Source organism: Theropithecus gelada, chromosome 15, assembly GCF_003255815.1.
Source record: "Theropithecus gelada isolate Dixy chromosome 15, Tgel_1.0, whole genome shotgun sequence".
NCBI lineage: Eukaryota > Metazoa > Chordata > Mammalia > Primates > Cercopithecidae > Theropithecus > Theropithecus gelada.
In genome coordinates, this window is record NC_037683.1 from 93,259,289 (window position 1) to 93,275,080 (window position 15,792).

At 40.8% G+C, this 15,792-nt stretch overlaps 1 pseudogene; it reads left to right on the top strand.

Moving 5' to 3' along the window:
- Positions 1-350: 350 nt before the first annotated feature.
- On the top strand, positions 351-13,079 carry LOC112607752 (annotated as a pseudogene).
- The last annotated feature ends 2,713 nt before the right edge of the window (positions 13,080-15,792 follow it).

Here is a 15,792-nt window from a genome sequence, read left to right on the forward strand (position 1 = left end):
TATTGTCAAAACCTGGATAAATCTTTGTGGCTTACCAGGATCACTTTTATAAGTCGCAAGTTTCTAGGGAAGATCTGCTGAAAAACTCTCAGTCTAGTATTACATTTATAACAAAATTGTAATGTAGCCTTGAGCAAGTTAAGCTCATCTGTAAAAGAAAGATACTTACACGGTAGATAAATTGGGTCATTTACAGGAAAATTTGAATTCTTGTATTCTGATTCTTTCTCAGCAACTTTCTAAAGCTGATAGTAAGTCCAGGGGCTTCGAAACTGAGCTCCATTACACAAGAGAGGCTCTGAAAGAAAAGGCTTTGGTTTTTGAACATGTACGTACAAAGAGAGCTAAACCAAACACAGTGTCAAATGAAGGACACTGAAAAAATGTACAAAAATGGAAGTAGAAAAACGCATAGAAAAGCAAATAAAAGTATGTCAACTACAAAGACAAAATATGTTACTTCAACAGTAACTGAATGATGCTCACAACAAAGCTGACAATCAAGAAAAAATGATAATTGATATTCAAGCCAAATGTGTTGCTAGAGTACAAAACCTTCAAACTGAGTGCAGAAAGCACCATCTTTTGCTAGGAGAAGACTATAAGAAGTTGATCAATGAATTTAATCATTTGAAAGACAAACAATGTCAATATGAAAGATAGAAAGCAGAAAGAGTAGTTGTGAGACAACTTCAACAAAAACGGGATGATGTCCTAAACAAACAACAACAAAAGCTTTGCTGGATGCTTCATTGCGTCACTGCATCCATTTGGAATGTGAGATGCAGGATTCAAGGGAGAAATTAGGCCTGATGAGAAGTCAATTTCAAGAAATACAGGATCAACTTACAGCGACTATAAGATGTACCATGGAGACGCAAGGCCATGTACAAAAACTTGAAGTAGAAAATTCCATGTTAAGAAATACAATTAAAAAGCAAGATGACCAAATTGAGTGGATTCAGAAAATTCTGCAAAGTTCAAGTTTGATGCAGCAGGTATTGCAGGAAAATGAAACTACAGAAGTAGATGAAGCTTCTTCTGAATTTAAATCTGGATCTTCTATAGCAGGGGTCCCCAACCCGCAGGCCACGGACAAGTCCATGACCTGTTAGGAACCAGGCTACACAACAGGAGAGTTATTGTGGATCTTCTAGATCATCTGCATGCCATGTGAATCTTACAACCAGTTTTCAATTTCTACAAAAAAAAAAAAAAAAAAAAAGCCTGCTTGGCTGGGAATGGAAATTGCTTTATATCTATAGATGAATATGGAAAAGAATTAACATCATAACAGTGTTGAGTCTCTCAACCTATGAACAAGATATTTACTTAGGTCTTCTTTAATTTTTCTTAGCAGTGCTTTGTAGTTATCAGTGTACAGATGTTCCACATAGTTTGTCAGGTTTATTCCCAATAATTTTATATTTTAATGAAAATAGTATTATTTATTTATTTTTTTTGAGACGGAGTCTTGCTCTGTCGCCCAGGCTGTGGTGCAGTGGCTGGATCTCGGCTCACTGCAAGCTCCGCCTCCTGGGTTCACGCCATTCTCCTGCCTCAGCCTCCCGAGTAGCTGGGACTACAGGCGCCTGCCACCTCGCCCAGCTAGTTTTTTGTATTTTTTAGTAGAGACGGGGTTTCACCATATTAGCCAGGATGGTCTCGATCTCCTGACCTCATGATCCGCCCGTCTCGGCCTCCCAAAGTGCTGGGATAACAGGCTTGAGCCACCGTGCCTGGCCAGAAAATATTATTATTTTTAAAATTCCAATTCCTAATTGTTTACTTCTAACATATAGAAACACAATTGATTTTTGTATATCGATTATACATCCTGCAGTGTTGCAAAACTCACTGGTTGGTTTCTGTAACTTGGTAATGGATTTGGTTTTCTACATAGATGATAATATCTGTGAATAGACAGTTTTACTTATTTATTTTCAATCTAAAGGCATTTTATTATCCTCCTTCCCTCCCTCTTTCTCCCCACTCCCAATTAAAAAATGATTGCAGTGGTTAGAATTTCTAGTACAATATTGAATAGGAGTGGTAAGAGCTGACATCTCTGTCTTATACTCACCCTTAAGGGAAAGCATTCAGTCTTTCATCATTACATAGGATGTTAGCAGTAGATATTTTAAAGATGCCCTTCAACAGGTTGAGGAAATTCTCTTGTATCCCTAGTTTGCTAAGATTATTTTTTAAATAAAGAATGGTTGTTCAATTTTCAAAAACAAAACAAAACAAACAAAAAAAGAAAGATACTTATACTTGCTGTCTCTACCTCAAGGGGCTCTTATAATAAACTCAATAGATGTGTATATGCCTGCCTATATTTCCAATATTTACAAGCACTTAAAATGAATTCTATAGAATGCACTATAAAAAATGGTGATGTGTCTCCCTCAAATAATTCCAAACTCCATTAAAATTACCTAAATGAACAAAACCCTATATATTTACATACATAGAAGAGAACTCCAAACACTGCTTCTTGCAGTACCCTGTCCCAACCATGCTACCTTCTTCTTCACACTAGTCCTCAATTCAGACACTATGGGGATTCATTCACTAATCCATGCACACATTTATTCATTCAATAATTTATTAATCCCCTACCAAATGCCAGGTACTGTCCTTTGGTATGTTTCACAGGTATGTTGAGGAAATACAGCCAGAACCAAAAAAAGATAAATATCCTCACCTTGTAGTTGGAGGGGGACACAAAAGTAAACAAACGAACAATCTTATAAACATAGGCATAAATATATGAATAAAAATAGATGGGTAAAATAAATAGTACATCAGATAATTGCTACAGAGAAATAGAAAACTGGGAAAGGAGATAAAGAGTGTTAGATGGTGGAGGGAGGTTGCAATTTGAAATTATGGGGGAGGTGAAATTTAAGAAGGAACCTGAGGGTGTTCCAGGAAACAGCAATGGGCTTATCTGTGAAATGCGCGTTACAGGCAGGGCGAACAGCCAAATGGGAAGGCAATGAGGCAAGAGTGTCCCCGAGTATTTAGGGAACAGACAGGGCGTCAGTGTGTGAGGGAGAGAGGGATCAGAGTGGAGAGGAGAAGGAAATGATGTCAGCAAGGAAACGGAGAGCATGGGTTGCTAGGGGTTTAGAGGCATCTAGAGGACTTTGGCTTTTGCTTTGAGCAAGCCGTTATAGAGGTTTGAGTGATACAATCTGATTTAGGTTTTAACAGGATATCTCTGGATGCAATGTTGATTAAAAATTGTAGAAAAGTTTAAAAAAAAAAGATCAGGGAGATCAATTCCTTTACAGAAGTGATTTACTCAAAGATTTGCTTTCTACTCAGTAAAGAAATACATCAGTGATGGGCAAAAAATGGCCCATAGATCTTTTTGTATGACCTGTGAGCTAAGAATGATTCTTACATTTTGAAAGGTTGTCGAAGAAAAATAAAAAGGAGGAGGAGGGGAACTTCAGAAACTGTATACAGCCTACAAAGCCTAAAATATTTAAAGTCTGGAAAATATTTGCTAAATCTTCAAGTAAAGGATATAACTGGATGTAGGTCCTCAATAAAATTGGAAAGAGGAATACATGAGAAAATAGTTGCTAAAAACATTGTGAAGTGATAGGTGTCAAGAAACGTCTATGGTTTCATTCCCAACCTTCACAATGTCATACATTTCCATTGAGATATTGAAAAATATGGTTGGTTTGTAAAAGAATAAACAAAAAGGCACTGTGTCACCTAGACAATATCATACATAAAATTGATACAGTAATAACAAAAATAATAACACAAAGCATTTTTATGGAACTTAAAATTTTACAAAGCATTTTCATGTTAATTATCTCATTTCACCTTCAAATCAACTCCTTGGGATAGGTATAATTTCCTTATTAGAAATTACTGTATCTTGTAACCAAAACAGTAGGGTACTGGTACCAAAACAGAAATATAGACCAATGGAACAGAACAGAGCCCTCAGAAATAATACCACACATCTACAACCATCTGATTTTTGACAAACCTGACAAAAACAAGAAATGGGGAAAGGATTCCCTATTTAATAAATGGTGCCGGGAAAACTGGCTAGCCATATGTAGAAAGCTGAAAGTGGATCCCTTCCTTACACCTTATACAAAAATTAATTCAAGATGGATTAAAGACTTAAATGTCAGACCTAAAACCATAAAAAACCTAGAAGAAAACCTAGGCAATACCATTCAGGACATAGGCATGGGCAAGGACTTCATGTCTAAAACACCAAAAGCAATGGCAACAAAAGCCAAAATTAACAAATGGGATCTAATAAAATAAAGAGCTTCTGCACAGCAAAAGAAACTACCATCAGAGTGAACAGGCAACCTACAGAATGGGAGAAAATTTTTGCAATCTACCCATCTGACAAAGGGCTAACATCAAGAATCTACAAAGAACTTAAACAAATTTACAAGAAAAAATCAAACAACCCCATCAAAAAGTGGATGAAGGATATGAACAGACACTTCTCAAAAGAAGACATTTATGCAGCCAACAGACACATGAAAAAACGCTCATCATCACTGGCCATCAGAGAAGTGCAAATCAAAACCACAATGAGATACCATCTTATACCAGTTAGAATGGTGATCATTAAAAAGTCAGGAAACAGGTGCTGGAGAGGATGTGGAGAAACAGGAACACTTTTACACTGTTGCTGGGACTATAAACTACTTCAACCATTGTGGAAGACAGTGTGGCAATTCGTCAAGGATCTAGAACTAGAAACACAATTTGACCCAGCCATCCCATTACTGGGTATATACCCAAAGGATTATAAATCATGCTGCTATAAAGACACATGCACACATATGTTTATTGCTGCACTATTCACGATTGCAAAGTATTGGAACCAACCCAAATGTCCATCAATGATAGACTAGATTAAGAAAATGTGTCACATATATACCATGGAATACTATGCAGCCATAAAAAAGGATGAGTTTATGTCTTTTGTAGGGACATGGATGAAACTGGAAACCATCATTCTGAGCAAACTGTCACAAGGACAGAAAACCAAACACCACATGTTCTCACTCATAGGTGGGAATTGAACGATGAGAACACTTGGACACAGGAAGGGGAACATCACACACCGGGGCCTGTTGTGGGGTGGGGGGAGTGGGGAGAGATAGCATTAGGAGATACACCTAGTGTAAATGATGAGGTAATGGATGCAGCACACCAACATGGCACATGTATACATATGTAACAAAACCGCACGTTGTGCACATGTATCTTAGAACTTAAAGTATAATAATAATAATAATAAGAAGAAATTACTGTATCCTAAATCCTTAGTGATTGATTGCTCAAAAAAAGTTGAAATCATAAATGCTACATCTGTTAACACAGGTTAGTTTTCTCCTGTGAGAACGCTGGATACTAACATCAGCAGGCATTTGTAGTAAAAAAGGATAGACCATGAACACATATTAGCCTTGTGTTCCTCCTGAAAATATGAGATACCAAAATTAGTAGACCAATAAAAGTCAAGAGATTGTGGAAGTCATCAACCATAGAAAGGTTTTGTTACATGTCTGGAAAACAAAAAGCGAACTGGAGGGGTAATTAATAAAACAATCAAGAAGAGTATCTTAAGAAGCAACAGCACAAAGCCAGTCTGTTTTTGCTGAACCTTGCGTATAGTCAAAGGCAGAAGTGTGTGAAGAAAGTGAACCTGAAAGATCCAATCCTGGACCCTGATCGGCTACCTGGGCCTAAATCTAAAATACATCCAAGCAGCCATTGGCTGACTAGAGGTCACACAGGTACTTTAAATTCCCTCAAAATCCACACCATTTTTAACTTTGGAACTTTCAGAGCTCACCTGAACCAACCAATTAGAGCTTGCCTGCCTAAGCCAATCAGGGCTCAGCTGTATGAACCAGGCAGGAGTTGTCTGCATCAGCTAATTAGAGTTCAGTTACATCAAACTATTGCAACTCAGCTGTGTTGATCAATTTGAATTAAGCGTTTCTAACCTTTCATTTGTGTAAATGGACCTGAATGGGAACCTAGACAGAAAATTTCTGCTCTAAAACTCAAGCCTTCCTTGTAGGTTGAACTGTGCAGCCTAATATAAAACCCACCAAGAGAATTACATGGGGCTATAGAAGCAAAGTCAAAAGATTATATTCTCATGCCTGTAATCCCAGCACTTTGGGAGTCTGAGGTAGGTGGATCATGAGGTCAGGAGTTCGAGACCAGCCTGGCCAACATAGTGAAACCCCATCTCTACTAAAAATACAAAAAATTAGTCGGGCATGGTGGCAGGCACCTGTAATCCCAGCTACTTGGGAGGCTGAGACGGGAGAATGGCTTGAACCTGGGAGGAGGCAGTTGCAGTGAGCCGAGATCATGCCATTGCACTCCAGCCTGGCTGGGTGACACAGTGAGACTCTGTTTTTTTTTTTTTTTTAAAAAAGATTCTACTCAGCATTCTCTACAGTCACACCCCCTAGACCCTAGGAAGAGGGGTGAGGGTAGAAAGGGAAAAATAAATAAATAAAAAACCAATAATACTATTATTATAGGGAAAGAAAGAAGAAAAAGAAGAAATACAACTTGCATGGAAATAATTACAAAAGTTAGAAGTGCCAGTGTCTCCAGATGAGAAGAAACCCAGTCAAATGATTTTGGAACCATGAAAAATCTGAATGTAGTGACACTACCAAAGGATTGCACTAGCTATCCATCAGTGGATGGAGATTTAGTTAGGTTTGATTCTTAACCAAAATGGAAACTCAGAATTAACAGGTGAATAATTCAAAGCATGGATTGCAAGGAAGCTCAATGAGATCCAAGACAAAGTTGGAAATCAACACAAAGAAACTGCTAAAGCAATCCGGGAAATGAAGAAAGAGATAAACATCTTAAGAAAAGGCCAGAGCTTCTGAAATTGAAAATTTTACTTAAGGAATTTCAAAGTACAATAGAAAACTTTATCAATAGACAGGATCAAGCAGAAGAAAAAATTTTAGAGCTTGATAACCAGTTTTTGAACTAACCTAGTCTGACAAAAATAAAGAAAAAATAATGTAAAAAGATGAACAAAGTCTTCAACGAATATGGGATAATGTAAAGGAACCAGACCTATGAATTATTGGTATTCCTGAGAGAAGAGAAAAAGCAAATAACTTGGGAAATATATTTGAGGGAATAATTGAAGAAGACTTACCTAATCTTTCTAGGGAGATCAGCGTGCACATATAAAAAGTCCTGAGAACACCTGTAAGTCACTATACCAAATGAACATCACCAAGGCATATGGTCACCAAACTATCCAATGTCAATGCTAAAGGAAAATCTTAAAGGCAGGTAGAGAAAAAGGGCAGATCATGAAGAAAGGCAACCCCATCATTTTAACAGCAAACTTCTCAGCAGAAACCTTACAAGCCAGGAGAGATTTGGGGCCTATTTTCACTATTCTTAAAGAGAAGAAATTCTAGCCAAGAATTTCATATCCTGTCAAACTATCCTTCATAAGCAAAAGAGAAATAAAATCTTTTCCAGAAATGCAAGTGCTGAGGGAATTTGTTACCATCAGACCTGGCTTACAAGAGATCCTTAAGGAAGTTCTAAACATGGTAATGAAAACACAATACCTGCTACCACACAGACATACTTAAGTACATAGCCCTCAGACCCTATAAAGCAAAAACCTCATAGAAACTATAAAGCAAACAGCTAACAACTTCACAATAGGATGAAAACCTCACATATCAATATTAACCTTTAATATAAATGGGCTAAATGCCCCAGTTAAAACGCAGAGAGTGGCAAGTTGGATAAGAAAGTAAGACCCATCCATCTGCTACCTTTAAGAGACCCATCTCAAACATAATGACACCCATAGGTTTAAAGTAAAGAGTTAAAGAAAGATTAAACACACAAATAGAAAACAAAAAATAGCAGGGGTTGCTATTCTCATATCAGTAAAAGAGACTTTAAACCAACAATAGTAAAAAAAAAAAAAAAAAAAAAAAGACAACAGCATTACATAATGATAAAGGGTTCAGCTCAACAAAAGACTTAAATATCTTAAATATATTTGTACCCAACATTAGAGCACTAAGATTCATAAAACAAGTACTTCTTGATCTACTAAAAGCCTTAGACAGCCACACAATAATAGTGGGGGACATCAATACCCCACTAAAAGCATTAGACAGTTATCATCAAAGTAGAAAACTAACAAAGAAATTCTGGACATAAGCTTGACACTTGATGAATTGGACTTAATAGACATCTACAGAATAGTCATCAACAACAAAATACACATTCTTCTCATCTGCACGCAGAACATAATCCAAGATTGACCACACACTTAGTCATAAAGCAAGTTTCAATAAATTCCAAACAACTGAATTCATACCAACCATACTCTTGGACCAAAGTGGAATAAAAATAAAATCAATTCTAAGAAGATCTCTCAAAACTACACAATTACATGGACATTCAACAACTTCTTCCTGAATGACTTTTGGGTAAACAACAAAATCAAAGCAGAAATAAAAAAAATTACTGAAAGAAATGAAAACAGAGATACAACATACCAAAATCTCTCAGATATAGCAAAAACAATGTTAAGAGGAAAGTTTATAGGTCTAACTTAAATACTTAGATGTCAAATTAATAATCTACTACCACACCTAGAGCAACTAGAAAACAGAACAAATGAATCCCAAAGCTAGTAGAAGAAAAAAATTCACTAAAATCAGAGCTTAATTATACATAATTGAAATAAACTATTCTAAAATTTATATGGAACCAAAAAAGAGCCAGAATATCCAAAGCAATTCTAATAAAAACAAAAACAGTCCAGAGGCATCAAATTCCCCAACTTCAAACTATATGATAAGGCTACGGTAACCAAAACAATATGGTAGTGGCACAAAAACAGACACATAGACCAGTGGAAAAGAGCGAAGAACCTAGAAATAAAGCTGCACACCTACAGCCATCAGAAATAAGCAATGGAGAAAGGACTCCCTATTCAATAAATGGTGCTGGGATAGCTGTCTCACCACATGCAGAAGAATAAAACTGGACAAAATTAACTCCAGATGGACTAAAGATTTAACTATGAGACCTCAAGCTATACGAATCCTAGAAGAAAGCATAGGAAACACAATTCCAAACATGGGCCTTGGAAAAGAATTTATGACTAAGTCCCCAAAAGCAATGGCAACAAAAACAAAAATTGACAAGTGGGACCTAATTAAACTAAAAAGCTTCTGCTCAGCTCAACAGACTCAACAGGCAACTTATAAAATAAAAGAAAATGTTCACAAACTATGCATCTGACAAAGCTCTAATATCCAGATTTTATAAGGAACTTAAACTATTGAACAAGTAAAAAACAACCCCATAAAAATTAGCAAAAGACATGAACAGACACTTATCAAAAGAAGACATATAAGGAACCAACATACATGAAAAAAATGCTCATCATCATTAATCATCAGAGAAATGCAGATTAAAAACATAATGAGATAGCATCTCACACCAGTCAGAATGACTATTACTAAACAGTAAAAAAAAAAAAAAAAAAAAAAAAAAATGACAGATGTTGGTGAGGCTGGGGAGAAAATAGAACACTTATACAGTGTTGGTGGCAATGTAACTTTGTTCAGCCACTGTGGGAAACAGTTTGGAGATTTCTCAGAGAACATCAAACAGAACAACCCAGCAATCCCATTACTGGGAACATATCCAAAAGAAAACAAATCATTCTATCAAAAAGACATATGCCCTCACATGTTTATCTCAGTGCTACTCACCATAACAAAGTCATGGAATCAACCTAGGTACCCATCAGTGGTGGAGTGAATAAAGAAAATGTGGTACATGTACACTATGGAACAATATGCAACCATAAAAAAGAAATAGAAATCATGTCCTTTGCAGTAACATGGATTCAGCTGGAGGCCATTATCCTAAGCAAATTAATGCAGGAACAGAAAAACTAAATACTACATGTTCTCACTTATAAGTGGGAGCTAGACCTCAGGTACTCCTAGACATAAAGAAGGCAACAAATAGACACTGGGGACTACTGGAGGGGTGACGGATGGAGGATGGGCAAGACTTTAAAAACTGTTAGGTACTATGCTCGGTACCTGGGTGATGAGATCATTTGTACCCCAAACCTCAGCATCACACAATATACCCAGGTAGCAAACCTGCACATGTGCCTCCGAAATCTAACATAAAAAGATAAAAGCAACACCAAACCTGAAACCCATCGTAGTCCTTCTCTTTGTTGTCTGGAACACTCCTTTGTTTTGTACAGGAGGCTATAGTTTCCAAACTATTCATTGGAATAAAGTCTCTTGCCACCAAATTCCTTGTTCAGAGAACTTTTGTTCATAGGAGAGGAATGTGTAGTGACTGACAGCAAGGAGGCAAAAGGTATTTTAGAGGAAAAAAGTTTATTTAATGAACTCCATAGGTCAGTAAAGTCCAGAGGACTCAGTATGTCCCCATGTTGACTCTATATGACTTACAATGGATTGTTGGTGATCAAGACAAGAAAAGGGCAAGTAAGAGTGTCAATCACAGTTTGCCAGCTATGGTTTATTGTCACTACCACAACTCCATCCCAAACTGGCCAACCCCAGGTTCATTTTTTATGATTGAAAATTGTTCCTTTTTTCCCTCAAAAAAAGAAAGAGGTGATTTTTTGTGGAACATCCTTGTCCAAATTTCCTTGTATTGTCCTGAAGTCCAAATATGCATTATATGTTTAATAATGTTTTTTCTTTTTGGAGGAAAAAACTGAAAATAATATGATAGTAATTTATTATTTGTAAGTAAGTCTGACATATGATTATCTTTCTTCATAGTTCCTCTAGGAAATCTTTGTCCAAAATTTGTACCAGTTTGTTTTGTTCCAGAAAACAAAATCAAGAGATTATTCCTAATTGAACTCTCTCCAAATGATAGCAAGGAATTATGGTTAAATGCCATAACTGTAATCCATTTATGCCCTGGTTAGAAAGGGCTTATAATATTTCTTCTCTTTTCAAACAGAATTTGGGACTGAGCAAAACAAAACATTTTGTGTTCTACCAACCACAGCCTTGTTGGGAATAGAACTCCAAATTTGCTCTGACATGCTATAAAAGGAGTCTTATGAGGAGAGGGCTAAAACCAATTTTATAGTATGTTAATTATGTCCGATGTTATTTTAAATAGATGTTTTAAAATGTAACATTATATGAAAAATTTTTAGAGAGCTCTGTTCTTGGTTCTGAAACTTCTGCATGTCATATATCTCATACACCACATCAGCCCTAAGAGAGAAAAACACATCACTGAAATAAGCCTGAGAAATAAGATTTGAACTAGACAAATTCCTGTAGGATTTTCAGATCTTTCTTGTCATGCTGAAGCTTCTAGCTCCTAGGACAGTCACACACATTTCTCTTGTCCTGACACTGAAGATCATGTCTCCTCTCTTGGGAATAAGAAGGTTTAGAGTGATACTTAGGTGACAATAACGTGTGATGAAGAGTAGGTCCAGCTGGCATGCTCACAATGACCAAATTGTATTGATCATATTTTAATTCAATACATTACTCCAATATTAACTGGCAAGTAAATGATATAGTTGCTTTCTAGACATATTGCAGGAAGACCAGAAAACATGGATTCTTTATTTATTTTATTTTATTATTGTTTAAGTTCTAGGGTGCATGTGCACAACGTACAGGTTTGTTACATAGGTATACACGTGCCATGTTGGTTTGCTGCACCCATCGACTCATCGTTTACATTAGGTATTTCTCCTAATGCTATCCTTCCCCCAACCCCCCACCCGCCGACAGGCCCCGGTGTGTGATGTTCCCCGCCCTGTGTCCAACTGTTCTCACTGGAGAACATGGATTCTTATCCATAAGAAATAATCCACTGGTGAATTTCTTTCTGGATAGACCATAATGGATCTAGAACATAATCTTTATATACTTAGATACTTCACACAGGACCAAAAAGATCATCTGGGCTGCAAGGCTCCATTAGAAGAGAAATGTGGCATGACCCCGTGTGACAACTGCTGGTCCCTGCCCTACATTTTCTTAGTGGACTGGAGCCCAGTGTGGGCCAGGGTCAACTTATGAGTTGAGGTAAAGGCCTCATCCTGGGAGTGTATGTGCTTATTACATATATGCCACCATGCAAAGTACCCAGAGAAAATACATGTCAATTGCCCATCTCGAGCGAGTTGTGCTCGCTTCTTTGTACAAATTTGCTACAACACTCCTTCGTTTTGTACTGGATGTTGCTAAAACAACATTTGGGCCTGAGACTCTTCTCCAGGTCATTCAGGTGGCAGTGGCCCAGCCAGGCTGTGAACCCAGGCTGTGTGATTCCACAGCTCAGCTCTGGCCCATGTGACTCCTTATCGTGGAGACATGGTGTTTTCTCAATCTTTCCTGTAGCCGGATGGAGGTTCGTCGCCTCTGCTTCTGTCCTTCGCTCGAGATGGGCAATTTACTTCACATGTTTCTTCCCTGGTCTCGCTGCAGGCTCCCGGGCCAGCGCGCGCCCCTCACCCTCAAGGCCTCTGCGCCTGCCTGGGACACCCAGGCCTTTTCTGCCTGTTCAACCCGCGGCGGCCTCCTAGGTCCTCCTCTCCAGGCAGCTTGTGTGGCACCCCTTGTCCTCTCCCGCATGACAAGGGTGACCCTCTGGGGTTCCTGCAGGCTGTGACCTCTGAGCCGCCTGCTAGGAACTCCCGGAGGCTGCTGCACCCTCCTGGCTGCAAGATCGCTTCCTGGCTGCCTTCACCACCTGAGCAGGTCCCAGCCAGGCTCCCGAAGGAGACCGAGGGAAGGGCCAAAGAGGAGCCCAGAACAGTGACGCAGGAGCATCACGTAGAGACCCAGGGGCAGGATGACAAGAAAAGGGCCCCTATAACCACGGCAGTGAGACGTCATCCACAACTAGGGACCTGGAGACCCAGGGAGACCTCACATCTTTCGGGTGCAGGCCAGGGCCTCTGCAGGGAAATGCCCACCTCTACTTGTCGGAAAACCACTTGAGAGAGAAGGCCCAGGTGTCTCCAGTAACTGAGTAGCTCCTTCTGGGAGGGCCACGAAGCCCTCAGCTCACACAGCCCTGCTGGAGGTGGCCTTCCCTTGGGAAGCCTGACCCAGCTCCAGCAGTGCTCCCGGCCCCGGCCCCGGGCTGCTCCCTGCTGCCAGTGAGGGTGGCCAGGAAGGTGCTGGATGAAGACCACCCACGCGGCTCTCCAAGCTTGCTGATGTAGGGGAAGAAGATGCAGGGCAAGAAGCCTTCAGCTCTTCCATCATGGAACTCTTCTCCACCCAGAGCTGCCAGCAACAGGCCCTACAACAGGAAAATGTGGATTCTACCGCTGCTGCCCCTGGTTCCGGCCTGTGATTGATGTGGAATAGAGGTGAGCTGTCTCCACCTGCTAAGCTTCCCTGCCTGTCTATTGAGGGATACCTGGGCAACTTGGAGAACAGCATGGGGTGTAAACAGAATAGCAAAATCTTGGAGGATAAAACAGAGGCCAAGGCAAACTGCAGCACCATCCAGCTTGGCCCTGCTGTCTCCCCACATGCGGAAACTTCAGACTCCCTGTCCCTGGCCACCTACACTTAGCAGGTCCCAGCTCCTCCTTCCACTCTTGACTTGGCTAAGCTGGCTACCAGATCCCCCATCCTGCCTGTCCTTCACACCAAGAATATCCCAAATCCCTAACTCTCCATTGTCTCTTCCCACTGACCTTGTTCCCATTTTTGGGGCTGCACCTGATGAGGAAGGAGGTTCTTCTCATTCTGGAGTAGCTTCAGCCCCTCCCACTTCTGACCCCCCGACACCTAGCCCCACATCTTTCTCCTTCCAGCTTCCCTGCAGAAGCGAGTCCCTTTCAGCCACGTGTGTGCATTCCCTTCCTCCTCTTTCCTCTCCTACTCTTCTTCCAGGACCTTCCACCAGGATCTCTGTTATCACCAGCAAGCAGATGAATTCCACAGCAGTCATTTCCACCATCACAGCAAACACATCTGCCCACCAGACCTTGCAGCCTCCTTCAGATCCTCAGGTCCTCGATAGGGACACTACTTTCCCACCTACGGCTGTAATGTTCAGAACTTCCTCAAGCTCCAGGATGAGAGCTCCCCCAATTTCCCAAGTTGATAGCCATGCAGAGCAGGGCCCCCCGGTAAGACTCAACCTACATCCACCCAGCTACATTTCTATTCCCCAGTCCCACCCCTCAGCCCAAATTTGGGACCCCTGATTTGGCCAAGGCAAACTGCAGCACCCCCCAGCCTGCACCTGCTGTCTCCACACCTGCAGAGACTTCATACTCCCTGTGCCTGGCCACCTACACTTCCCAGGTCCTAGCTCCTCCTCCCACTCCTGACTTGGGCATTGCTTCAGCCCAAGTCTCCACCAGTTTGCCTGCACAGCCAGTCATGAGAGTAATGACAACTTCTAACCACACTGTAAATCTGGGAGCCACCGCTCCACTCACACTGGGGGCCCCTAATGGGCAGCAGTGGAAAGCTTGTCTCCCCAGTACCCCTGTTGTTCTGAGTCATCCCATTTTGACTCATCCACTTTAGGGAGCAGCACCTCTGCAACATCATCATCCATTCCTACCATTGACAGCAGTGCTGTGGATACCACTCTTATTCAAAAGCTGTCATCTTCCAGTCTGCCTCTGTCTCATGGAAGAAGTGTATCCTTGTCTCATCTGGGGCTCCCTGGTTCTGGGAATACACAACCCAGTGGCAACACTGCCTCAGTTCGTGTCTCCACCAGTTTGCCTGCACAGTCAGTGGTAGGACCAATTGTAATTTCTAGCCATACTGTAAAATCAGGGAGCCACTGCTCAGCTTCACACTGTGGGCCCCTGATGGTCAGCAGTGGAAAGCCTCTCTCCTCAGTGGTTTTCTGAGACTTCCCAGACACCTCCAGTTTAGGAAGCAGCACCTCTGCAACATCATCTTTGCTTCCTACCATTGACAGCGAGGCTATGGATACCACCCATTTTTCAAAAGCTGCCATCTTCCACTCTGCTGCTGTCTCAAGGAAGAAGTGCATCCTGTCTAACCTGGGGCTCTCTGCTTCTACAAACAAACAACCCAATTGAAACATTGCCTCAGTTCACATCTCCACCAGTTTGCCTGCACAGTCAGTCATAGGACCAACTGTAACTTCTAATCACATTGTAAATCCAGGAGCCACTGCTCAGCTCACACTGGGGGCCCCTGATGGACAGCGTTGGAAAGTCTGTCTCCCCAGTACCTGAGCCTTCCCGTGATGGCTCCTCCAGACACCTCCAGTTTAGGGAGTAGAACCTCTGCATCATCATCATCCATTCCTACCATTGGCAGCAGCACTGTGGATACGACTCCTTATTGAAAAGCTGTTGTCTTTCAGTCTGCTGCTGTCTCAAGGAAGAAGTGCATCCTATCTTGTCTGGTGTTTCATGGTTCTGGAACATGAACCCAGTGGCAACATTGTCTCAGCCCACATCTTCACCAATTTACCTGCACTGTCAGTCGTGGGTCCGATCCCAACTTCCCATCATGCTATAAATCCATGCTCCACTTCCCAGCCCATATTTGGGGCTTCTCAGGGGCAGGATAAGTCAGAGCATTCTTTTATTCTGGGAAACCCAGCAACCCCAGCACCAGTTATAGGCCTAAGGTGTTCTTGCAGCCCAGCCACACAGTGGCAGCGTAATGGCAGCAGATCTCACCACTGTGACATTACCAT